The sequence below is a fragment of the Bos indicus genome, unplaced genomic scaffold, assembly GCF_029378745.1.
Source record: "Bos indicus isolate NIAB-ARS_2022 breed Sahiwal x Tharparkar unplaced genomic scaffold, NIAB-ARS_B.indTharparkar_mat_pri_1.0 scaffold_57, whole genome shotgun sequence".
NCBI classification, from domain to species: Eukaryota; Metazoa; Chordata; class Mammalia; order Artiodactyla; family Bovidae; genus Bos; species Bos indicus.
In genome coordinates, this window is record NW_027223722.1 from 48,416 (window position 1) to 76,299 (window position 27,884).

Here is a 27,884-nt window from a genome sequence, read left to right on the forward strand (position 1 = left end):
AAGGACATATTTATGAATATTGGATCATAGATGTTCTCTGCTTTATTGACAAAGGCCAAAGCCTTTGACTGAGTGGATCATAACAAACTGTGAAAATTCTTAAAGAGATGGAAATGCCAGACCACCTGACCTGTATTCTGAGAAATCTGCATGCAGATCAAGAAGCAACAGTTAGAACTGGGCGTGGAACAATGCACTGGTTCCAAATAGGAAAAGGAGTATGTCAAGGCTGCATATTGTCACTCTGCTTACTTAACTTATATGCAGAGAACATCATGTGAAATGCCAGACTGGATGAAGCACAAGCTGGAATCAAGATTGCCGGGAGAAATGTCAACAACCTCAGATATGCAGATGACACCACCCTCATGGCAGAAAGCAAAGATGAATTAAAAAATCTCTTGATGAAGGTGAAAGAGGAGAGTGAAAAAGCTGGCTTAAAATTCAACATTCAAAAAACTAAGATCATGGCATCCAGGCCCATCATTTCATGGCAAATAGATGGGGAAACAATTGAAACAGTAAATAACTTTATTTTCTTGGGCTCCAAAATCACTAAAGATGGTGACTGCAGCCATGAAATTACAAGACCTTTCTTCCTTGGAAGAAAAGCTATGACCAACTTAGACAGCATATTAAGAAGTAAAGACATTACTTTGCCACCAAAGGTCTGTATAGTCAAAGCTGTGGTTTTTCCAGTAGTCATGTATGAATGTGAAAGCTGGACCATAAAGAAGGCTGAGCATTGAAGAATTGATGCTTTTGAACTGTGGTGTTGGAGAAGACTCCTGAAAGTCTCTTGGACTGGAAGGGGATCAAACCAGTCAATCCTAGAGGAAATCAATACTGAATATTCACTAGAAGGACTGATGCTGAAGCTGAAGCTCTAATATTTTAGAGCCACCTGTTATGAAGAACTGACTCATTGGAAAAGACCCTGAAACTGAGAAAGAAAAGATTGAAGGCAGGAGGAGAAGGGTCTTACAGAGGATGAGATGGTTGGATGGCATCACCAACTTGATGGACATGAGCTTGAGCAAGCTCCAGGAGTTGGTGATGGACAGAAAAGCCTGGCAAGTTGCAGTCCATGGGGTCACAAAGAGTTGGGCAGGACTAAGCAACTGAACTGAACTGATGTCCTTTAATGAAAATAAGAAGAGCAATTTAAAGCACTGTAGTCTATGTTCTTCCATCAAATGAAAGGTGAAATTGGTGTCCTTGGATCTATGGACTGGATTTTGTTATCTATGTGCCTGCTTTATAATTACTGTGAATATTGATAGCATGGTAGATCAATGAAGAAAACTAATAGTGCCCATTAAACTTTTAATCACCATATCATCTAGTGATTTATTGTTCTTTGAATCAAATTAATATTGTGCCTTCAATTAAAATGAACTTTTGCATGAGATTCTTTAGAAAACCATTTGGGTTTTCTATTTAGAAACCATTTAGAAAAAGTTTGGGTATAATCCATTATCCCCTAAATTCATTGATTTAGCTACAAAAGACCCCTTCCATATTATAATCACTACTAAACTTATGAGTCTAATAAAAAAATAATTCTTGAATGTCTTTTTGTACATCTTGTCATGGTAGCTTTTTTTTTTTTTTTTTTTGCTCCAGTTATACTAAAATTTAATTATCTCAATGCCCAAAATACAGAGCATAGCAAAGGAGTCTTTTTTGCTTTTTTTTTTTCCCAAAATAGTAGTCAATTTGATGTTTTAGCTTAAAACTAATACACATAATAGTATCTAAAAGGCATAAAATCCCATGCCTATTTTTCCTGTATATATTGTAACATCCATATTTTATTTTTATGTTTGAGTTTTAAAAAGTTTCAGGAATTATTTTGAGTTACAAAATCTATTTGATGGAAGGCTAAGTACATATACTCAAAAGGTTAACATGATCTTACCATTTCATGAAAAATAATCATGGAAAAGAATCATATTAGTAAAAAAAAACATGATTTTTTTTGAAATAAGGTACAATCAATTTAAAACTATATATAATTGAAACTTTGAAAAATAGGCATACAGAAGTTGGGACTACAAGGGCAGACTGGATACCTAATAGAAATGGCCTGATTTTATGGGTCAAAGGAGGAAAGATATGTGTAAATATAGACACAAGAAAAACAGAGCAGTTTTATCATATTTTAATTATATATGAAGTGCAGTCTCCAGAATGGGCAGTTGAAAGCCAGGTGTATCACAAATAAGATATTTTAATCTAACTTAAAGTGTTCCATTTCATCACCACTGGATATAAATTTTGACAGCTGCCTTAAGAACATTAGCAGCTGGAATTATCATCATCTGATTCCTCAAAGTTCTAATAGTTTAACTATCTGCTACTGCTGCTGCTAAGTCGCTTCAGTCATGTCTGACTCTGTGTGACCCCATAGACGGCAGCCCACCAGGCTCTCGCGTCCCTGGGATTCTCCAGGCAAGAACACTGGAGTGGGTTCCCATTTCCATCTCCAATGCATGAAAGGGAAAAGTGAAAATGAAGTCACTCAGTCGTGTCCGACTCTTAGTGACCCCATGGATTGCAGCCTACCAGGTTCCTCCATCCATGGGATTTTCCTGACAAGAGTACTGGAGTTGGGTGCCATTGCTGTCTCCAATTTTAACTATCAGATGGCACAAAAAAAAAAGAAAAAAGAAAAGCATTATTATACTTGCTAGTTGTATCTTTGATGCCTTATATAAAATCTTTTCACACTGATTTTGGGTCAGAGTTACTCCTGCTCATGTTATTTTTCTAAGGAGTTTTTGAAGAACATTCATCTTTTGGCCCTAAAACTGAGTACTACTACTCAATAGGCCAACATTCATCCTTCTACTTTTTCTTCTTTAAGTATCTTTTCTTTTAAAAAATAATTCTTTTAAGTTTCATTCATTTAGAAGATGAAAAAATAACTAATTTCTATGTAGAACTAGCTTCTTTCCAAAGCTCAGCACTATATCCCCATAAGCTTTCTAGACATTTCCATTAGCGCATTGAACAATGTACTGAAACCCCAGCTCCTCACCTCTCTTTCCTCCCCACCCAAAGACTGCTCTTTGCTTGGAAAAGTGACTCACCTTCATGACTTTTTTCAATTAAAGAGGTTTTTTCTTTTTTCTTTTTTTCCTTTTGCAACCACATAGATTTTAACTCTTAAAGCCATGTAAGAGCCATTATTTTCCAATTCCCAGAACAAAGAACAAGTCTTACACTTTGCCTCCATAAATTTATTCCATAAGCTTTTGTCTTTACAACCCTCATCTAGATATTATGACAGAATCTTATTTCCATCCTGCCAATCAATTCAATTCCTTCATAGACAGCTCTTTCAAAAAACTGAACCCTTTCAATCCCAGCTGAAATCTCCCAGAAAACTGGCAATATCTACAAGTAGGCTTCTAATTGCTGGCATATTACTAATACCAACTTTAGTTCTAAACAACTTGCATAGATCCACTGTATGCTCTGCGTCATAGAATGTCCTCACACTTCCGAGTCACTGGCCTTATTGCTTATTTTTCTGGTTATAGACACACACACATCCTGTGGACCTAACACCCACCAATTCTTGTTAATCTTTGGCATTAGTTTTATGTCACTAATACAATCTGGAGTTAACTACCTTGTGTAATCAGGCCTTCGTCTAGAAAAACCTTAGAACCATGGATCTCAGTGGAAGCTTCTTATCAGGGTCCTGCTCCGGTTGGATCCAGGGATTCCCTCAGGATGACGGTGTCGGCGATTAGAATTGTGATAGCTTAGTTAAGTATTAATTAGAGATATAAAGAGTGGTTAAATAGGGATAGCTCAGTGAGAAAATTCAGTGGAGAAAAGAGGCTGAATAACTTGGTTTACATGGAAAACCAATAAAACTCCAAGACAAGGAGTTTGTGTCACCTACGTAGGCCACAGGCATCCTCCCGTTCTCCCGAAGGAGAGGAGACATTAAGGCCTCCCCAGTCAGATCTTAGAAGCCCCGTCAAAATTAGTAGGCTTAACGAGCTTCCACGCTCCAGATGGGAATTCAGCCAGAAGGTGAGAGAAAGAACGACATGGGGAGACCAAGTTTCGGTGAGCAAGGCCCCTAGCTTTATTTTCAACAGGGGCTTTTATACCCTAAGTTGCACATAGAGGATAATAGGGGGTGTGAAATCATGCACAGTCTTTGATCCTTATCAAAACCAGGGTTTCTTTTCTGCAGACTTATCGTATGCAAATGGTTTAGGTGATTTACATCATCTTTTGGCCAGAAGGCCTGTTAACATTTTATGATTCTGACCAAGGTTTGTCAACCATAAGACTTATTTTCTCTAAGAGTAATAATTTTAAAGTTTGGCGCCATCCTCCAAAGGTGTTAGATAAAGTTGCATTCCTATAGGACAAAGGTGCAATGGGTTTACAACAAAGGAAAGCATTTATTACCTTAAGGGTCTAAAGTTGTTAACACCAAGGCCACTACTTATTTTTTCTACATACCAACTATATTAATTAATACACTTCCAAGGGTACAATACAGGGGATGTGGAAACATGGCAGCAAGCATTGGCTCAACAATGAAATCTTCTACTAGTTCTATTCTGACAATTTCTAACTCTCTGGGAGGCTCTATACTATTTGAATATCTTAAGCTTCCCGTGCCTCTCGCTGTTGGGAGACTGTAAACAATCGTAGCTGTAGGAGTCCGGGTAAACCTGTCAGGCAAGTCAGAGAGCCATCTGAGGGGTTTGTAAACTAAAACACTCTTGTCATGCCCAGGAACTTTATTAACTGGAGCTGTAAGTTAACTCTTTTTCAGAGGGAGAGATGGGGGTGGGGTACAGCCCCCTGTAAAGTCAGAGGTGTAGGTGAGAGCACAAAGCAGTAAAGTAGGCAGACTCTGGTTTTGGGGTAGATGGTCAGGTAGGCCCAGAGGGGCACCCCTCGAGTTCTGGCTTGCCTTGCCCACCAGAACTCTCCCACATAACCTTGTTATGGGTGGGGACTCCCGTGCTGGCTCCCGGCAGCTTCTCATAAGGAATTTCTCTCCTAGACTTACATCAACAACTGTCAAAACGACTTTTCTAAATTTTTGCTACTTTCTTGCTCATATATCCAAGTGCTCTTATTACCTAGAAGATTGAGCATAAATTCTTTATTTTCTAATCTAAGATTCTTCCAAAGTCAGATTTAATATGTTTCCAACACTGCAAAGAACTAACTCATTTGAAAAGACCCTGATGCTGGGAAAGGTAGAAGGCAGGAGAAGAAGGGGATGACAGAGGATGAGATGGTTGAATGGCATCACCGACTCAATAGACATGAGTTTGAGTTGGCTCTAGGAGTTGGTGATGGACAGGAAAGCCTGGCGTGCTGCAGTCCATGGGGTCGAAAAGAGTTGGACACAACTGAGCAACTGAACTGAACTGAATATCATGTTTAACTAGTTATTTGCAATGCAAATGCTAACAATACAAAGCTTTTACTCTGGTCACACTAGGCTCTTTAATATTGCCAGCTGGCACACATTATGCGATGCCTAGGTACGGCATTTTCTCAAGCCATCTCCATGTTCTGGAACGACCTCTCCTCTCCTCCTGCACAAATCCTATCTACCCTAAGAGTCTAGTTCAAGTCCTCCATCTTTATAATCAGAGTAACTCACAATGATGCCTTCTTTCCTGAGTTTAGAAAAACACTATCTCATTTAATCCATGCTTAACTCATGTGACAGTTATGCTATATAGACCACACTTTTAAAGCAGCACTTCAACACTTTTATGAACATGAATAATACCAAATTACTACCATAGACCCTTTGCTAATAAAGATTTTGACCCATTTACCTTGGCTTTGAAAAGTCTAAGGGATTTAGAATTAGCTAGTGTGGGATATTTTAGGTTTTCCTTTGAACTTCTTTCTTCTTTTTATTCCACAGATTTTCTATCATTTGTCCAAATGTATATTTGCTCAATATACTGAAAACGAAATTCAAGTTGTCTTCTATACCTCTACCATCCTATGATGCTTTTGTATAGTATGACACACAGCAATACACAATGCAGTACACAAAATGCATTTGTTTATTGAACACCAAAATTAGACTTCAATTTTATAAGTGTTTACATCACAAAAACAATATGGGGCTTTATGGGGAAATAAAAATATAAAAATAAATAAATGTGTGGTTTTCTGAAAATACAGGCCTTATGTGAGCTACATCACCTTACACCATATCATTCAGCTCCAGTGTGGTGTCTGGAGATGGGTTTATCACCATGTAGGACAGGGTATTTTGATGATCATTCATTTCATCTAGAAGATAAATAAATGCCAAGTTAGTTATACCACTTACAGAAAATTATGGGAATTATTGCAGAGCATCTTACCTTCAAATCACATAGCTGTCAATAAAAACTTGCTATAGTTTTGCCCACAGTATGACTGTTTATATAACTTTGACTATTTTTAAATTACTGCTATTGGAAATATCTGACAAGTAGTCATTTTTTGTTCCAATAGATGTTAAAAAATAAAGTATCTAATTCTGTTCAAAACAACCACAGTTATAAGCTACCTTGTAAGCTATTATGCTAACACTTTTTGTAAGTCTAAAAAAGTATTTCTATTACAGAAATGGCTGGACAGGATGTTTACTTGATTTGCTATGCTTTAATAATGCCTTCAGCAATACGTGAACCGTGAACTTCCAGATGTTTAAGTTGGTTTTAGAAAAGGCAGAGGAACCAGAGATCAAATTGCCAACATCTGCTGGATCATCAAAAAAGCAAGAGAGTTCCAGAAAAACATCTATTTCTGCTTTCTTGACTATGACAAAGCCTTTGACTGTGTGGATCACAATAAACTGAAAAATTCTGAAAAAGATGGGTATACCAGACCACCTGACCTGCCTCTTGAGAAATCTGTATGCAGGTCAGGAAGCAACAGTTAGAACTGGACATGGAACAACAGACTGGTTCCAAATAGGAAAAGGAGTATGTCAAGGCTGTATATTGTCACCCTGCTTATTTAACTTCTATGCAGAGTACATCATGAGAAACGCTGGGCTGGAGGAAACACAAGCTGGAATCAAGATTGCCGGGAGAAATACCAGTAACCTCAGATATGCAGATGACACCACTCTTATGGCAAAAAGTGAAGAGGAACTAAAAAGCCTCTTAATGAAAGTGAAAGAGGAGAGTAAAAAAATTGGCTTAAAGCTCAACATTCAGAAAACTAAGATCATGGCATGCAGTCCCATCACTTCATGGGGAATAGATGGGGAAACAGTGGAAACAGTGTGAGACTTTATTATTATTATTATTATTTACTTTACAATATTGTATTGATTTTGCCATACATCAACATGCATATATTTTTGGGCTCCAAAATCACTGCAGATGGTGATTGCAGCCATGAAATTAAAAGATGCTCACTCCTTGGAAAGAAAGTTTTGACCAACCTAGACAGCATATTCAAAAGCAGAGACATTACTTTGCCAACAAAGGTTCGTCTAGTCAAGGCTAGGGTTTTTCCAGCAGTCATGTATGAATGTGAGAGTTGGACTGTGAAAAAAACTGAGCACTGAAGAATTGATGCTTTTGAACTGTGGTGTTGGAGATGACTCTTGAGAGTCCCTTGGACTGCAAGGAGGTCCAACCAGTCCATGCTAAAGACCAGTCCTGGGTGTTCATTGGAAGGACTGATGCTAAAGCTGAAACTCCAAAACTTTGGCCACCTCATGCAAAGAACTGACTCACTGGAAAAGACCCTGATGCTGGGAGAGATTGGAGGCAAGAGAAGAAGGGGACAACAGAAGATGAGATGGCTCAATGGCATCACTGACTCGATGGACATGCATTTGGGTAAACTCCGGGAGTTGGTGATGGACAGGGAGGCCTGGTGTGCTGGGTTTCATGGGGTCACAAAGAGTCGGACACAACTGAGTGACTGAACTGAACTGAATAATTATAAGAAATTGTGGTTATAGATGGCCATCCCAGACAGAAACATTCATATGGAAATACTGTGAAAAAAAATCATCTAATGGCATTGTGTTTTAAAAAACACAACAGATATGCATCTAAGTAGCATGAAAACCCTAAGTACATTTGACTTCCTTACATAATACATCTGATATAAAACATGGTAGTATTCTGGAAGAATGCAGAGTCCTGTGGATCAGATCTACCTGTAAGTTTCAAGGGAAGTGTGCCACTGAATCATTTGTTTTTTATCAAAAACATACATATTCTAAAAATAAACAGCTGTGCCCTTTAAGTTTTGTCAATTCACTCTGAAGACATCATCAGGCTTCAAGTTTGGAGAGTTGACGTGGCATTGGAAAGGAAAAGAAAACAGCTTTAGAATTGAGTTTTTTAGTTTCCAAGGCTATGAGAAGGTGTAAATACAGAGGCTTGCGGACACACAGTCAATAAATATTAATCCTCCCAAGGGTAAAGTTTTTAAGCTGGAAGGGCACTGTTTCAAAACCTGCTCTGGAGACATAGTCCTCTCTAGCTATTTCAGTTAAGATTAACTTGACTCCTAAAGTGGTACTAAATTTTCCAGTTTGACCCAAAAATCTAAAACTATGTTTCATACCAATAGAGATACATCAACATGAAAATAACTTAATAAAATTAAATATAATTTTAGGCCAATACAGATGATTCTAATAATTTTCTACACTGGAAAATATATTATTTTTGTAAAATAGTATCTACCACAATGTGCTTCTAACTAGAAACCTGTCACTGGACTGTGAAAGATAGTACTTTCAGTTACAGTCTTTCAAGTTGATATGCAGATGTGACATTTTTAAGTCTATAAATAAAAATCGTTATCTTACAAAGCAATTAAACTGCAGTATAATTGAAGCTTCCAGTAAGTTTGCCAGTAAAATTATTATAAGATTATCAAATTAATATTCAAATAAAGGCATATACTCAGTTGCATAAGCCCAGGGCAGACACAAGGAATTGTATCCTACCATGGGGATAAGGTTGCCAGGCAAAATAGAGAATGCCCTGTGAAATCTGAAATTCAGACTAAAAATGAACAAGTTTAAGCATATTTATATACCATATATTGAATGTAACATGCTTGTACTAAAAATCATTTGTTTTATTTGAAATTCAAATTTAACTAGGCATCCTATAATTCTTTTTGCTAAATCTGCCAATTGTACTAGGGGTGTGTAATTATGACTAATTCAGAAAACTGGAGCTTGGAATTCCAATGAGTATATAAAAAGGTTACTCCAAATAAGGTGCAAATTCACCTCAAGGCATATTGTACTGGCAGGAGATCACCAGAATCCTTTTTTTATACAGAAAGCAATTTTGACGTATGTAGAAGGAAATGGCACCCCACTCCAGTATTCTTGCGTGGAGAATCCTAGGGACAGAGGAGCCTGGTGGGTTGCCATCTATGGGGTCACACAGAGTCGGACATGACTGAAGTGACTTAGCAGCAGCAGCATTCTTCTTGAAAAATTTCTCCTTTGTATGAATTTCCACATAGGCTAAACAAAATCACAGCAGTTGATACTGCATCCTGGAGACTGAAGCATGACGCCCTGAAACATAACAGGTCATTAGAAAATCTCCATCTCATTTGGCTCTCAACTACCATCTAGTTGATAACATGAAAAAGTAAAATAAATACATTTCTGTACAAATTCCAAAAGGTTTTGAAAAGACCTTATTTATGTATTTTCATTTTAATAGTTGAATTTACTACTTTAAGAGCTTCCCAGGTTGTTCAGCGGTAAGGAACCCGTCTGTCCACGCAGGAGACAGTCGGGAAATCCCGTAGAGGAGGGAATGGCAACCCACTCCAGTAGTCTTGTTTGGGAAATCCCATGGACAGAGGAGCCTGGCGGACTACAGTCCAGTCCATGGGGTCACAAAGAGTCAGACATGACTTAGCAACTGAGAACGCATACTACTTTAAGCTTAAAGGTATTTCACCTGAAGTAATATCTGAGATTGAAGAAAAATGTATTGAAAATATTATCTGATTCAAAAATAAGTATGGTTTTCAATTTTGTTGCCATCTTTTAGTACCCCCAAATGACTTACAGGAGGCATTTTTATCATTAGTTGATAATCATAATTTATGACATGATTTTTGTTATTTTTTTCTCCAGTTTGGTCATTTAATAATGTTAACTAGGCATGATTGTGCTTCCCTGGTGGCTCAGATGGTAAAGAATCTGCCTGCAATGTGGGAAACTTGGGTTCAGTCCCTGGGTTGGGAAGAAGCCCTGGAGAAGGGAATGGCTACCCACTCCAGTATTCTTGCCTGGAGAATTCCATGGATAGAGGAGGTTGGCGGGCAAAAGTCCATGAGGTCGCAAAGAGACACGACTGAGAGACTTTCACTTTCAGGTATGATTAGTCACAAATAATCCTAAATCTGGAGACAACAATGAACAGGACAGGCCAAGTCTACAGATTCACCTATAACAAGTTAGCTGTAAACATTCTATATGATTTTAGCATGTTATTTATCTTAGAATATTCATTAATATTCTGTTGAAATTCACTAATTCCAAATGCACATGCAATCAGTTTTGACACTACATAACATAGTGCAACCTCTACCATAATTATGACATAGAATATTTCTATAATGACAAAAAGTACCCTCCTGACCTTTTGCAGTTTATTCCTTCCTCTCATGCCCCATCCTTAGAATCACTGATTTCTAGAACCATGCACTCAGCTAGGATCTTACAATGTGTGTGTGATTTTTTTTTAACTTTTTATTTTGAAATGATTGCATGTTAACATGTAGGAAATAATACAAAATGATGATGTGATGATGTGTTACTCCATTGGTAAAACTTGTAATAGTATGATATCAAAACCAAGCTATTGATATTGATAAAACCCACCAGTCTTACTCAAATTTCCCAAGTTTTACTTACATTCATTTTATGTGTGTTTTATATCTATAGTTCTTTACAGTTTATTTTATTTTTTAACTTTACAATATCGTATTGGTTTTGCCATATATAAACTTAAATCTGCCACAGGTATACACATGTTCCCCATCCTGAACCCTCCTCCCTCCTCCCTCTGCATACCATCCCTCTGGGTCGTCCCAGTGCACTAGCCCCAAGCATCCAGTATCCTGCATTGAACCTGGACTGGCGACTCGTTTCATATATGATATTATACATGTTTCAATGCCATTCTCCCAAAGCATCCCACCCTTTCCCTCTCCCACAGAGTCCAAAAGACTGTTCTATACATCTGTGTCTCTTTTGCTGTCTCGTATACAGGGTTATTGTTACCATCTTTCTAAATTCCATATGTATGTGTTATTATACTGTATTGGTGTTTTTCTTTCTGGCTTACTTCACTCTGTATAATAGGCTCCAGTTTCATCCGCCTCATTAGAACTGACTCAAATGTATTCTTTTAAATGGCTGAGTAATACTCCATTGTGTATATGTACCACAGCTTTCTTATCCATTCATCTGCTGATGGACATCTAGGTTGCTTCCATGTCCTGGCTATTATAAATAGTGCTGAAATGAACATTTGGGTACTCCCATTGCTGGGCGTACACACCGAGGAAACCAGAATTGAAAGAGACACGTGTACCCCAATGTTCATTACAGTGTGTTTTTTTTAAGGCTTTTATCCCCTTCATGAAATCTTTTTGTTGAGTATCCAAGTTGTTGCCTGGATCTACTTTAATATTAATGCAGTCATTCAAGTTTTCTTTAGAATTGTGATTACATACAATTTAATTATATCCTTTTGCTTTTAATCTATTTCTTTCTTTACATTTTAAGTGTTTCTTTTAGACAACATAAAGCTGGGTATTGCTTCTTTTAATCCCATCTGATGACTTCTGCCTCTTAATTGAAATGTTTAATCCATTTATATGTAATATAAATATTAATATTGTTGCTGTTGTGTCCAATTCTCTGATACTCCGTGGACTGCAACATGACAGGCTCCCCTGGTATCAATTATCAACACTGCTACTGCTAAGTCACTTCAGTAGTGTCCAACTCTGTGCGACCCCATAGACTGCAGCCCACCAGGCTCCCCCGTCCCTGGGGTTCTCCAGGCAAGAACACTGGAGTGGGTTGCCATTTCCTTCTCCAATGCATTAAAGTGAAAAGTGAAAGTGAAGTTGCTCAGTCGTGTCCGACCCTCAGCGACCCCATGGACTGCAGCCTTCCAGGCTCCTCCATCCATGGGATTTTCCAGGCAAGAATACTGGAGTGGGGTGCCATTGCCTTCTCCGCAAGTATCAATAAAATAGGATTTAAATCTACCATCTTGCAGTTATATGTCACTTGTTCCAGATGTTCTTTGCACCTCTCTTTTTTCTCTGCCTTCTTTGGATTAATTGAGGATTTACACAGTTATTCTTATAATCATTCCATTTTATTTGCAATATTGGTTATTAGTTATATCTCTTTGATTTTCTTTTTTTTTTTATAGCTTCTCTAGGTCATTGGTTGGCAATTGTTTTTTGAAGAACTAAACAGTTAATATTTCAGACTTTTCAGGCCATATGAGCTCTGCTGCTCCTGCTACTAAGTCGCTTCAGTCATGTCTTACTCTGTGAGACCCCACAGATGGCAGCCCACCAGGCTCCCCCGTCCCTGGGGTTCTCCAGGCAAGAACACTGGAGTGGGTTGCCATTTCCTTCTCCAATGCATGAAAGGGAAAAGTGAAAGTGAACTCGCTCAGTTGTGTCCGACTCTTAGCGACCCCATGGACTGCAGCCCACCAGGCTCCTCCGTCCATGGGATTTTCCAGGCAAGAATACTGGAGTGGGTTGCCATTGCCTTTTCCCATATGAACTCTGCTGTACTTATTAAACTTTTTCAACTGGAAAGTGGAAGCAGCCATAGAAAATGCAAAACTCACTAAGAATGATTGCTTTTATTTTTTCCCAAAACTGACATGCTACCATTTGCTGTCCCTTACTCTAGGGTTTAAAATGTACAGCTTTAACTTTTCAGTGTCTACTCCTAACTAGCACATCACTTTGCATGTAATTTAACAAACTTGCATGTGTGCTAAGTCACTTCAGTCATATTTTATTCTTTGCAACCCTATAAACTGTGCCTTCAGGCTCCTCTGTCCACGTGATTCTCCAAGCAAGTATACTGGAGTGAGTTGCATGTGCTCCTCCAGGGGATCTTCCCCAACCAGGGATTGAACTCACATCTCATGTCTCCTGCATTGGCACACAGGTTCTTTACCAATAGTACCACTGGGAAGCCCTTAACAAACTTACTATATTCTATTGAGATAGAATTATGTATTATATATTATTATTAATATATAGTATTATCAACAATACATTAATATAAATATTATATTAATATATAATATTATATATTATTATTCTTCCTTAATTATGTATTACTGCCATACTTTTCTGCTTCTATATATTATAAACCTTACAATGTTTGTCATAAATGGCAAATTATTTTTGAACAAAATTTTTAAATAGAAATGTAACTTTTACATTTGCCCATATGCTTACTTATTTTGTTTAGATCTAAAGTTCCACCTGGCATTATTTTTCTTCTATCTTAAGAATTTCCTTTAACAATTTCTTTCATACTGCAGAGCTGTTGTTGACAAATTTTCTCAGCTTTTGTTTTTTAAACCTCGTGCTTATTTGCTTTTAGTTCAGAAAGATAGTTTTACTATATATAGTGTATTAGGTAGACTATTTTATTTGTTATATTTATATTGCTTGAGCTTCACTGAGCTTCTGAGATTCTGAATAGAGTTCCCACCAAATTTGGACAAAAAAATGTTGATCATTATTTCTTCAAATATCCATTCTCTTCCTCCTGTTTCTCCAATTATGAAATTACTCAATATTATCCCACAAGTAGCTTGCACCAAATTTTCAAGGCTTTTACTTTTTCTTTTCTTCTTTATTCTGCATATTGGATAGTCTATTTCTGGGACTTTATGTTCATTGATGTTTTGATTCTGCAGCAGCTATTTTTATGTAAATCCCATGCAACATATATATATTTTCCCCAAGTAAAATATGGAATAGTAAAGTATTACAAATTCTAACCTATATGAGCTTCATGTCTTCAAATTTTCTCCTTATCATTCTATTTTCTTCTACCATCTTGAACATATGGATCATATTGTATTATATAACTACTGTAATATTATTTTTTAAAATCTGTTTCTGTTGATTGAATTGTTTCTACTGGTACTGGTCATATTTTCTTGTTTGGGGTCCACTTACATGACTTCCAGCCTGTAAAAGGCCTAAATCATTTGTTAAACTTTTCTTGGGTAACAAAGATATGTGCTGATTTTTTCCAACACCTGTACACTATTGGTTTATGTTTTTTCTAGTTATTTAAATTGAGGCTATAGACAATCATCATAATTGGCAACTTCTTGTTGTTGTTTCAGTGCATTTGGAAAGCTCATTTTTGCTTTCATTGACTATTTAAACAAATTCATAATAAAATGTTGAACTCATAAAATGTTTATTCAACTAATGAAATATTTTCTCAATGACAAAAATATTTTATTTTACTCAAATGTCCACATTTTTCTTAGACATATGCCAAAACACAGTATTTGATTTCCAGGTGTAAAGATAAAATACATAGATTATTAAGTGCAATTAAGTTAGTGGTAGAGTTAAATTATGTAAAAATTTGACATAATTGAGAAATTAATGAAACAAAGCTTTGTAGTTTTACTTTAGGGAGACACGGAAAATTCATTGCAGAAATAATTGCATTTACCATAAATCATTAGCAGCTCAGCAAATATCTCTCTTAAAAACTTCATTACTTTATCTATTAAGGAAACTGATGAATTGTTTCTATTAACATTCCATATACAGAATGAGATTAACATAAAATCCATGGATTTATCCTCCTGTGTCTGCCTCCTTGTGAGAATGGGTTAGTTCTGGAAATACAGAATAACATAAAATCATCTATTTTCTGAAATTCTATACTGGCAGTATACTGATTGTACATATCAATACTATTTTACTCATACTGGGAAATGGAAAATGATACATTTCAAAAAACAGTAAAAATTCAGTATCAGTTTCTTTTGAAATACTAAATTATTATTGAAGTCATTACAGTGATCTCAGATACTTATATTATTCCTCCCATGTGCTAAATGTTGTAAAATATTTCCGAAAAATATCTAACTTTGGTGCCTTTCCCTCTTTGGTAATATGTTTCAGGACAAATTTATAACCTTTTACTAGAAAATGTACTTGACCTATTGATTAGAATTTGGGGGAATTTTAAATTAAAACTTACATGAAAATAATCAATGATTTATAAAAGAGTCTGAAAATAGAAGTTGATGATATTACTATTGCTATTACTGCTACCACCACCACAATATATATCATAAGTTTGGGTGGGAGTAACAATCCTTTCTTATTAATTTTGGTTGTTTCTATCCCATAAATAAGAGAATGACTAAGAATTAAGTCACCATGTTAACTATAAAACCAGGTCTTGGTTAATCTGTTGATTATTTCAGGCAAATTACAAACTTATTTAACAAAGAAACTAAGACTTCCTGATAGATGTAATGAAAGCCATGTCTAATTAGTAAGTAGTTACCTCTGTCACTTAAAAGGATGTCTTTTTTTTCCCCATTGATGTTCCCTTCTTTACTAACACTATGAAACAAAGGGATCCATGTCAAAATCAGAACTTGCAGCACTGGTCATACCAGGAACGCTTACTTGCCAATTTATAATGGCAAATATATTTATATAATATATAAAATATATAATTATACATATGTAATATATAACTATATATATATATATGATGTATAGTATAAATATCACATATTTAAAATGTGTGTCATACTAATAGTTAAGAATACATATGTCAATAGTTATTAAGAATAATTTTAGTGAGTATGAGAGCCAAATAAATTGTTGAAGAATGATGCCAGGTATTAACACAAGCTAATGATTGTATATGTATATCTACAGTACAGCTTACAGATTGAAGAATCTTTTGTCCCTTGTGTTCTATTATTTTATATCAGATCTCTTTGGGAAAACCTGATTACCTTATTTGTTGGTTAAAAAACATGATGCTCAGGGAGACAGTGACTTATCCAAGGACACATGGCCAGTTAGTATATAATGCCATGAAATTTGAGGTAAGTTTTTAAAATTATATTGAAGATATTTTCCAAAAAAATTAAATAAAAGACAAGCAGAATTTGTAGGTCATCACATTAGTTAATTTCTCGAGACATGCAGGTTCTCATTCTGTCTCCCAAACCCTTGAGGCCAGATGTGCTCCACTAGTAAAATTTTAGATTTAGAAAGTAATATAAGGCACATAATGTATTTGATGTAATACTCTCAGTTGGGTCTGAAGCAGCAATGTTCATATTTCTGCAGCAAACATATGAATATTTACAATAAATTTGATCAAATATCCAAATAGTTTCAAGCAATTTGGATCAACTTCTATGTTTAAACAAGTTTTGGTGTCAAACCTACTTAAAAACTCAGTCTCCAGAAATTTTGGATTTTAAAAGTACAAGTGAAAGATTATATACCTGTAATCTCACTAATGTCCTTTGAAGGATAGGTATATGTTTATCTTAGACAACAACATACACAAGCATTTACATTATTTCAACCTAACATGTAGAAACAGGCTGTATCAGGAAATATTAAAAATTTATCCTCTGGTTTTAAAGAATTACCTTTCTTTTGGAATTGAATATGATTTAAAAAAAATAAGTGAGAGGTAACCTTTAGGGAGGAAGGTTACTTGTCAAAAATTAACAATTTAGTGACTTTTTAGATGTTAAGAATTTCTCAGTGTTTATGATTTTTTATTATTTGAGATATAATTAAGTTTTTCTTTAAACAGTACAAAAATAACTTTTCTAATATATCATTTATAATGCAGCATTGTTCTGCAGGTTTGGTAATTTTTCAGAAAGAGAAAGAAGATCTGGGAAAGGATAATGCTGAAGACAGATGAAGGAAAGTAAGAATCCTTTCTATCTGGTAGTGTCTCAGCAAAGAGGTAGAGAAGAAGTGAACTGAGAGCAAACATGAGGTGATGATGCAAAGACATGGAATGTAATTAGTAGATAAAAGAAAACACAGGAGACAAATTGAGGAGTAAGGAGTGTGTGTGCGCACATATGTGGACTTGTGTTTGTTTTAGGATTAAGGGAAGAGGCCTGATTTCCTTAGAAGAGGAACTAAGAAAAAAAAAGGGAGAAATATGACATATTAGGAGAGAGGGGGTTAGAAAATAGAATTTGGATTTGAAAGAACTAGGCAGAAGGACTAAAAGTAGAAGGAAATAATCCTTTCTTTTCATCTGAAACAAACAAGTTAATTATAAAATTAATTCAGAAGAAGAAATATCTAAATATAGTTAGGCAAATACTGACAAAGAAGAGTGAAATGTCCCTAGCCTTATCAGATATTAAAATATAGAATAAAGACTGCAATTAAAACAGTGGGTGATTTTTGTCAGAACAGGCAGACAGACTATTGTAACACAAGAGAAAGTCTAGAAATAGACACCAATAACATGTATGAATTTAAAATCTGCTAAAAGCAGGATCTAAAAATCAATGGAATGGGGTGTGCATTTTAGTAAATGGTATCACATAACTAAGGGCTTCTCTGGTGGCTCAGGTGGTAAAGAATTCGCCAGCAATTTGGGAGACCTGGGTTCGATCCCTGAGTCAAGAAGATCTGCTGGAGGCGGGCATGGCAACCCACTCCAGTATTCTTGCCTGGAGAATCCCCATGGACAGAGGAGCCTGGTGTGCTACAGCCCATGAGGTCACAAAGAGTCAGACACAACTGAGCTACTAAGCACAGCACAGCACATTATATAACTCAATGTAGAAAACTATCTTCAGTTCAGTTCAGTCGCTCAGTCGTGTCCGACTCTTTGCGACCCCATGAATCGCGGCACGCCAGGCCTCCCTGTCCATCACCAACTCCCAGAGTTCACTCAGACTCACGTCCATCGAGTCAGTGATGCCATTCAGCCATCTCATCTTCTGTCGTCCCCTTCTCCTCCTGCCCCCAATCCCTCCCAGCATCAGAGTCTTTTCCAATGAGTCAACTCTTCGCATGAAAATTATCTTAGAAAATACAAAAATGTGTTCCCTTGCCTACCAAATATACCAGGGTAATTTCCAAATAAATCATATATTTGAATACAAAAGGTGAAACCAAATAAGTAATGAAAGATGTGGAAGAATTCCCCTCTAAACTGGAAGAAAGACAGCCAAAGCCACCATGATATCTCATCTGGATTACCGTAATAGTCTCCTAAATCACTGATGTGTGTCTGCCCATGCTCTCTTATTCTTAAATTCTACAACTAGACTGATTCTTTTGAAGTCTAAATTAAACTATACAACTCCTCTCCTCAAAATCCTGTAATATGTCTGTATTCGACAAAAGGTAAAGTCAAAAGAGTTGGACATCTTAGTGACTAAACAACAAGAAAAGGAGAAAACATCTGTATGATGGTCTACAAAGCCTCATATAATCTGATCACCTTGTTACTTCCCTAATTCCATCTCCTCTTTCTCAGTCATTGTTCACAAGGTCACAACTCAACAAGTTCACAAGTTCAACAAGCTCACAACTTGTTACACTAGCCTCTTGCCTGATTTTGAAATACTCTAGGGCTTTAGCATTAGTTACAAAGCCAAATCCAGTCTCTGTACCCTGACACTGAATTAAATCTCAGAGACAGAGTTTGGACTTGGGTTCTGTTTTGGGTTCTGAGGGTGGGGTGTCTAGGACTTTGTGGGCTTACTCTTTATTGGTGACTTTAAAGCTTAAGGCTGGGTAAGGAACAGGGTAACCCTTAAAGGGACATTACCCTTAATGAGGGTAAGGAACAGGAAAAGCTGCTGGTTATCTAGATTATCCAGGACTTTTTTTTTTTTTAATTTTTATTGGAATACAGTATAGTTGACTTGCAATTCTGATTTATATACACATATATAGCCACTCTTTTTTAGATTCTTTTTCATGTAGGTCATTACAGAATAACGATTTCCCTGTGCTATACAGTTGGTTCTTATAAGTAATGTATTTTATATATAGTAGTGTGTATATGTCAGTCCCAATCTCCCAATGTATCTTTTCCCTCCTCCGCTTGCTTCCCCCTTGGTAACTGTAAGTTGGTTTTTCGCATCTGTGACTTTCTGTTTTGTTAATAAGTTCATTTGTACCATATTTTTTAGATTCTACATATAAGTGATATTATATGGCATTTGTCTTCCTTTGTCCGATTTACTTCACTCATCATGGTTATCTCTAGGGCATTTTTTAAAGGGACTTTCTTGGGTGGCACAGCCTGGCTCCTTATCTAAGGGTTCTGCCAGTAGCTATGTCATGCAGTTGGCTATATGATTATTCAAAATAGATGCCATGAAAATGGATGCCTTGGCAATCAAAAACTTAACTGCAAGTTACAATTAAATGGTTAATGCTAGGCACTTATACCACGTTGCCAATAACATGATGCAATTTTTAAGCAAAAATTAGCACTTTGGAAAACTTGTATCAGCATTCTAGTTTTACTGAAAAAACTGATGAAACTGATTGTGACTTTTTATACTGTAGAATGAAATAGGTCAGTATCAGACATAATCACCACCTTCTTAATGGTCAATACATGAAGGTGCAAAATCATGCATATGTGAGAGACCAATTCAAAGTGAATGGATCACCAGTGGGCTTTAACATAAGAGAAAATAATGAATCCACTGACATAGTTACAGCTTCTACTTTGTAAGCAAACTTTACAAAATTAATAGTTATTTAGTTTTTGTGTCATACCTGAGAAACATATCCATCATCATCTGAAAAGATGGTTAAAACATTCTTTTCTTCCAACTGGACGACAGAATGAAGTAAGCGAATCTTCATTTTCTTCAAGGAAAATAATATATTTCAATAGACTGAATAAAGAACCTCATAAATAAAGTGGCATTGTTTCATATTTTTGAAAATCTATTTTTTGCATATCTCACTGATGTGGAAAGTACAGGTCTTTATATAAAAAATATGCTAACCCATAATAGGTTACTTATTTGCACTTTTAACCAAATACATTCATTCTATCATTTTTAGAATAAATAAATATTTATTCTGTAAGTCAGTGTCAGACTTTATTTTTTGGGGCTCCAAAATCACTGCAGATGATGACTGCAGCCATGAAATTAAAAGACATTTGTTTCTTGGAAGAAAAGGTATGACCAACCCAGACATCATATTAAAGAGCAGAGACATTACTTTGCCAACAAAGGTCCATCTAGTCAAGGCTATGGTTTTTCCAGTGGTCATGTATGGATGTGAGAGTTGGACCATAAAGAAAGCTGAGCACCGAAGAATTGATGCTTTTGAATTGTGGTGTTGGAGAAGACTCTTGAGAGTCCCTTGGACTGCAAGGAGATCCAACCAGTCCATCCTAAAGGAAATCAGTCCTGAATATTCATTGGAAGGACTGATGCTGAAGCTGAAACTCCAATACTTTGGGCACCTGATGCAAAGAACTCACTCATTTGAAAAGACCCTGATGCTGGGAAAGAGTGAAGGCAGGAGAAGGAGATGACAGAGGATGAGATGTTTGGATGACATTACTGACTCAACGGACATGAGTTTGAGTAAACTCTGGGAGTTAGTGATACACAGGGAGACCTGGCGTGCTTGCAGTCCAAGAGGTTGCAAAGAGTCAGACACTACTGAGCGACTGACTTGAATGAGTATTGACTTTTGTAGCTATTCTTTCTTCAGTTTCTGAACAAAAATAATATTCCCAAGATAAATTTTTATCTTGACCTCAAAAAAATTATGCTTAATACATCCATGTGTGGGAGGAAACATTTTGTCAAATTCTGGAAAGCTGCTAATGTGAGGCAATAATCATTTTTCTTATTGAAAATAAATAAGTTTTCTGGTTTCATATGGAGTTTATGTCTGTAACAACTGCCTCTGGACTCATGAATCATGAAAGGTAAAAACAAGAGAACATATGGTGGCTTTTGTATATTTTCTCCAGAGAGTTCATTTTGAAGTTTTTCAGAATTTGTCTTAAAATCTGACAGTATTACTAATCTAATTTCCATGGAGAAAGAAAAACATCCTCCTTTATACTTCTTTTTAGAAATTAGAGAGGAAAATTGCAAGTAAATTTTGGTGTTGTATATATGTATACATCAGTTCAGTTCAGTCACTCAGTTGTGTCTGACTCTTAGCGACCCCATGGACCACAGCCTACCAGGCTCCTCCGTCCATGGGATCCTCCAGGCAAGAGTACTTGAGTGGGGTGCCATTGCCTTCTCCTAAGAGGAAAGCAAGCATGAAGTAAGTGTGTAAGGGGCTTCCCAAGTGGCTCAGTGGTAAAGAATCTGCCTGCCGATGCAGGAGATGTGGGTTCCATCCGTCTGGAAGACCACTGGGTGAAGGAAATTCCAACCACTCTAGTATTCTTTCCTGGGGAATCCCATGGACAGAGGGCTACAAGAAGATATGACTTAGAGACTAAAAGTCAGATATGACTTAGAGACTAAATGAAACTAAATGACATCACAAGTGGATAAGAACACTATTTTCTGTTGGGTAGCCTACAAAGGCCTTTCTGCTCAGGTATCTTCTTTCACCTATTTATGGACTTATCACATGCTTGTCACACAGTATTTATGGTTAATATTTCTTTATACAACCTACAGAGTTCCAGCTCTTCCGTGGATTGCCTGTACCTGTTCACACACATCTGCAATGTTTCCTTCCATAGAGAGGAAACAGCACTGCTGGGTTCTCTTTATTCCAGCTTAGGATAATTATCCTGCTTAAGGCATATATTCAGCTTAGGATAATTATCCTGCTTAAGCTTAGCTCAGGGCTTCCTGGCTCAGCTATTAAAGAATCTTCCTGCAATGCAGGAGACCCCAGTTTGATTCCTGAGTTAGGAAGATTCCCTGGAGAATCCATAGTATACTCACTCAAGTATTCATGAGCTTCCCTGGTGGCCCAGATGGTAACAAATCCTTCTGCAATGAATGCAGGAGACCTCAGTTAGATCCCTGGATTGGGAAGATCCCCTGGAGGAGGGCGTGGCAACCCATTCCAGTATTCTTGCCTGGAAAATCCCCACAGCCAGAGGAGTTTATCAGGCTACATTCCATGGGATCACACAGAGTCAGACAGGATTGTGCCACTAAGCATAGCACAACACAAGCTTAGCTCTGTTCTTTCCTCCCCTCTTTTTCTTGGGAGCCAGCTTCCAAAAGAGCCGGGGAGGTAGAAAGGCTCTAAACTGTTACTGAGTGACTCGGTCCATATCTAGGATCTGTTACTGGGAAGACCATCAGCCCACATATAGAAGCCACAGAAACGTTGACTTCCTCATTAAAAATGCAATATTTTATTCCCATTTGCTTAACTCACTTCTTTTATTTATTTATTTGAAATCCAATGAGGAAAAGGGAGGTTATTTGAAGCACCATATTTAAGAATTATGAAGAAAGGATAGGGGGAAAAAATTATCTAGAAGAAGACACAGAGATGAATGAGGAAACCATCAAGGAATTTAAACAGCAGTAGCTCATTTGACAAAAGGAGAATCAACCATTGAATTAAACATCTCTGAAATACCGAGTAAAGTGAGGAGATTAAAACTACACACTTGTGGAGCGGCCAACACAGTTCCTTTGTGACAGTGGAAGAAATGGTTTTAGTGGATGTGAGAAGCACAAGCTGGCTGGTACGAGATGAGGAGTGAAAGGCTGTGAAGCCTGTGCTGGTGGCACGTGAGGACAACTGCCCCGTAACCACGCAGACACGGAAAGCATCTGTGAAAAGAAAGTGTAAGGGCGCAGGCGCGAGGCTGTTATCGCGAGACCATTAGCGTTGGGGTTAAAGGTCGGGAGACCGTTAGCCTGGTATTTAACGGTCTTCCTGCTCTGCTGATGATCAGCCTAACGGTGGTCCTCTTGGCAGAGTACAGCAAGATGTGGACCTAGGTCTTATTCTGTGGCCCTCCAGGCCCTTTGGCCTCAGGACCATCGGGTGAGCTGGGGACCCAGAACAGGCTGAGAGGACTGTCTCAGAGAACTCTGGAGCCCCCATAAACGCCGGAGCCCCCCTCACCACCACCCACCGCCCAGGTCCAGACCTGGAAGCAGCCGGGAACCTCACCCCCATCCCTGCTCTGGTTCCGGGAGTCCTCAGCAGCTGGAGGATATCACAGGACCATTAAGGTAAGAGCTTCAACCAACTTCTGTGTCTCCATCCAAGTCTCCAAACTTGGTCCAGCTTTAATCAGTTGGCCACCCCCAGGAGATAGCCAGAGGTCAAGGTTCAGGTGCAAGGACCTTGTACATCATTACTTCAGACCCACCTCTATGATTGGGACCTCTCTCAAAGAAGGGTGAGTGTTGTGAGATGGAGATTAACCTGATTGCTATTTGCTGCAAATGATACTCTCCAGTTTAAATGAAAAGCCGAAGGACCAGCCAGCTATGAAGCTCCTCTCTGTCTAATATCTTAAAAAAATGTGTGTAAGACCCTTTGCTGAAAATAGGGAAACAAACCTAAAAGAGCAAACCAGAAAAACAGAGTAGAATCACTGGGGGTGGATCAGGACCTATTTGAATTTCCTGTTATTTCGCTGTAATACTCCTCATCTCTGTAGTTTTTGCCAAGGATTCTTCTTAACTCAATGACCTGTCTTCCTGGACTCACATCCTCCATGAATTATCCTCCGCTTCTCGCTAGTTTTACATTTTGCCCTTCATTGTTGTTGTTCAGTTGCTAAGTTGTGTCCAACTGTTTGCAACCCCATGGACTGCAGCATGCCAGGTTCCCCTGTCCTTCACTGTTTCCCCAAGTTTGCTCAAATTCACATCCATGGAGTCAGTGATGCTATCTAACCATCATCCTCTGTCACCCCCTTCTTCTCCTGCCCTCAGTCTTTCCCAGCATCAAGGTTTGTTTGTTTGTTTGTTTGTTTAAATAAGTCGGCTCTTGGCATCAGGTAGCTAAAGTATTGGAGCTTCAGCTTTAGCATAGTTCTTCCAATGAATATTCAGGGTTGATTTACTTTAGGATGGACTGGTTTGATCTCCTTGCTGTCCGAGGGACTCTCAAGATTCTTTTCCAGCACCACAGTTTAGGAAGCATCAATTCTTTGGTGCTCAGCCTCCTTTTTAACTTCTCCTTTATCCAGCCCTTCCTTAGAGAAACAGCCTTACTACCAATGACACCATTTAATTAGCTACTATATGTGAAAATATTTAGCGGTGTTCCTGACAATCAGTTGCTTAATTCTAGTTAAATATTGGGTTGTTTTTCTTTTTTCCTAGAGACAGTTGAGTATACAGTTCATATGAAGGACAGCATCCTTCATACTAATGAAGGACAAATTCTTCAGTAAGTGCTGTGATGCTTTTTAGATATTATACAGAGAGACAGCTGCTAATGATTTATATAGAAATCTATTTAGACTGACATCTGCCATATTCCCAATAAAAGCAAAGCACTTACCTAAACCTATGCAATGTTTTAGTAAATGCTTTCTTTGAAATTCTAGAGTACTAAATCAGAAGCCTTTTGCTAAATTAATAACAAGTTATTGAATCAAAGTAGGACTAACTCAATAATAAATAAGAGAAGAATTTTATTGATTACCACTTAAAAAAATAAAATTACACTCCAGTTGGCATAAATTTTGTAGCTGCTCAGTGAGCACATTTCTTCTCCTGCACATGGCCATGCATTCTGGAGACTGGATGTGATGGAAATGATCCATGCCACTTCTGCATTCCATTAGTAATTCCCAAATTGCTCCTTCATGATCATTCCCCCCTCAACAAGCTGGAGGAAGACAAGCAGGACTAGCCTGGAATTCACATGTTGAAAATAATGATTTTCAACATAATTTAAGTATGTTAAGACAATAAACTTATATTTGAACATTATCTGTTAATCTAGAATAAGAAGCAAGCTAAAAAGGAAAGAAGTTACTTGATTTGTACTTGTATGTGTTCAGATTTATTCACTGATTACTCTTTCCTTTGCACAACAAAGTGAGCAAAATACTGTTTGCAAACATGGCAAATCGAAGTATCCAAATGAAAACATTTACTCCAAAGGGAATGGTTTTGCCTTACAGACAAATTAAAAACCAGCTGTTCCAGCCTTCATGGAAAACATTATACAGCAACCAGTTTGTCCACAAATGAGTCATTTCAATGAATGTAATACATAATACTGCCGGTGGCATTATTTTGATGGGCTAGGTTTATTAAGGTCATTGAGTTTAAAAAAATAAAACATTATGTGTACAATAATTGCAAATTGCTCTACAAAGTATCTTTTAAGTTCAAAAGGAAGGGTTCTTCCTACACTAAGTTGAGTTTCTTGCATTTGCTATTGTAACACAGACATAACACATAGACAGTACAGAATAGTGCATATTAATTTAGGTAAGAGTTTTATAGTTCAAAGCAGAAAATCCAACAGGAGTGCTATTGGCAACAAGCTATCATTATATAAGATAAATTAATGGAAATATAGCCATGTACTCAACAGTTCTGAGTGAACTCCAGGAATGAATAAAGCAGTGTCCAGACTGCTAAAACTTCAGTACTGAATAATTCATTGCTTCATAGAGCTAACCATCTAATAAAGGAGAACAGGTACTAAACAACAAATTATGTTACTGACACTCAGTCCTAATTTTAATAATTTAATTCTGTATTTCCTAAGGTGACTTAAGTTACTTCATTTTAATTTGATTCACTTTAAAAATATGCATTTTTAATTGTGTCATACATGACTATAATAGTTGGGAATGTAACAGTAAACTGAAAAAAAAGTATATCTCTGCTCTAATAAAGTTTCAATTTTCATGAGAGGCTGAGAATCCTAAAATTTCAGGTTACATAGACTATTACTAGGTGACTCTCCATGGTTCACAGCTTTGTCATGGTGAGGGGTTTTGCATAGCTGAATGAAGCTATGAGCCAGGCCATGCAGGGTCACTGTTGATTAGTGCTATGAAAGAAAAGAAATGAACTTAGGAGAATGAGAGTGTTATGATATTCAAGAGCAGAATTAGGTAATTATTTAGATATGAGTCAGATATTGAAGGAGCTGCAGGATGTAGAAAATGGGAAGATATTTGGAATGTATTTCCAGACAGACAACACAAGAAGTATTAAAGTTCATGAGGCAGAAGTGTGTTCAGTGAAAAGCAAGTTCAGTAGGGTGAAGAAAGGTATCAGGGGAAGATGAATAGAAGATAGGGAGATAAAGTGTTATGGACTGAATGTGTCCCCACAAATTGATATATTAAACTCCTAACTTCCGATATGATGATACTTAGATATGGGACTTTGAGGAAGTAGGGTTCAGTTCAGTTCAGTTGCTCAGTTGTGTCCTGTAGTCTCTGTGACCCCAGGCACATACCAGACTTCCCTGCCAGTCACCATCTGACACTATATAAGTAAGATGAAGGAAGCAGATGTGATGTAAATTACTGTAGAAAACCCTAACAATGACAAACTCTAAAAAACATGATTTTAAAAACAGAATCTGAAGATAATAAATTGGGACGTGTTGCTAATGCAATCAAGAACAAGACCAAGAAGATGAATGAGAGGATTTCAAGAGCAAAGAAATGTTTACTTCCTTTTTTAAATCCAAAGTTGGGAACAGAAGGTCTATTGGCAAAATGTACAATGCCCATACATTTCAAAAGAATGATTTTTGACCCATTTTCTATACCTAGAAAAGCATCATTATGTTTTTTTTTTTCTTTTTAAAGGACACTCTTAGAAAAACTGGAAAAATCAAGATATGGTATTTTGTGTTAAATTCTGCTTAAAGTCAGTTTTAAGCAGTTTCTATTATATAGTAATTTATTTAATTTCTTTCCGTTCAGTTCAGTCACTCAGTAATGTCTGACTCTGCAACCCCATGGACTGTAGCACTCCAAGGCTTCCCTGTTCATCACCAACTCCTGGAGCTTGCTCAAACCCATGTCCATTGAGTCAGTGATGCCTTCCAAGCAGCTCATCCTCTGTCATCCTCTGCTCTCCTGCCTTTAGTCTTTCAGAATCAGGGTCTTTTCTAATGAGTCACTTCTTCACATCAGGTAGCCACAGTATTGGAGGTTCAGCTTCAGCATCAGTCCTTCCAGTGAATATTCAGGAATGATTTCCTTTAGGATTGACTGGGTTGATCTCCTTGCTGTCCAAGGGACTCTCAAGGGTCTTCTCCAACACCGTAGTTCAATAGCATCAATTCTTTGGTGCTCAGCTTTAAAGTCCAACTCTCGCATCCATACATGCCTACTGGAAGGACCATAGCTTTGACTATACAGTCCCTTGTCAGCAAAGTAATGTCTCAGCTTTTTAATTTGCTGTCTAGGTCTGTCTGACTAATTAGAGTTAGATGATGTCATTAGTCACTCAGTTGTGTCCAACTCTTTGTGACCCTGTGGCCTGTAACCTCTGTCCATGGAAATCTCCAGGCAAGGATATTAGAGTGGGTAGCCTCTCCCTTCAGGGGATATTCCCGACCCAGGGATCGAACCCGGGTCTTCCGCATTGTAGACAAACACTTTACTGTCTGAGCCACAAGGGAAGTCCTATATAAGATTGCAGTACTCACCAAATTTGTCTAAAGATTGAACACAGTCTCTATCAGAGGCCCAACTGGTTCCACTGCAGAAATTGACAAACACAGTCTAAAATTCATGTAGAGTAGCAGGGGACTTAAAAAGCCAAAACAGCCTTAAAAAATAAAAGTTGTTAGACTCATAGCTCCCAGTTTCAGATCTTATTACAAACCAT

The 27,884-nt window shown here is 37.3% G+C and overlaps 1 protein-coding gene and 1 long non-coding RNA gene across 24 annotated transcripts in view; one reads left to right on the top strand and one right to left on the bottom strand.

Annotated features, from left to right (window-relative positions):
* Window positions 1–6,151: 6,151 nt before the first annotated feature.
* Window positions 6,152–22,851, bottom strand: LOC139182004 (uncharacterized). 2 transcript variants are annotated; one of them, XR_011565602.1, is made up of 3 exons: window positions 22,712–22,851; window positions 19,864–19,956; window positions 6,152–6,309 (listed from the first exon to the last, which is right to left on the bottom strand). It is a non-coding gene; the product is annotated as an uncharacterized lncRNA (long non-coding RNA). The 2 variants fall into 2 exon arrangements; XR_011565601.1 differs by lacking the exon at window positions 6,152–6,309 and adding an exon at window positions 14,615–14,939.
* Window positions 22,852–22,969: 118 nt separating this feature from the next.
* The window catches only part of LOC139182007 (uncharacterized), a 155,733-nt gene continuing 150,818 nt past the window's right edge, over window positions 22,970–27,884 (top strand). For 20 of the 22 annotated variants that reach the window (XR_011565608.1, XR_011565606.1, XR_011565607.1 and 17 more), the window contains exon 1: window positions 22,970–23,285. The gene's annotated coding sequence lies outside the window, so the exon portion shown is untranslated. The remainder of the gene's footprint in view (window positions 23,286–27,884) is intronic. The other 2 variants (XR_011565610.1, XR_011565609.1) reach the window with 1 other exon arrangement.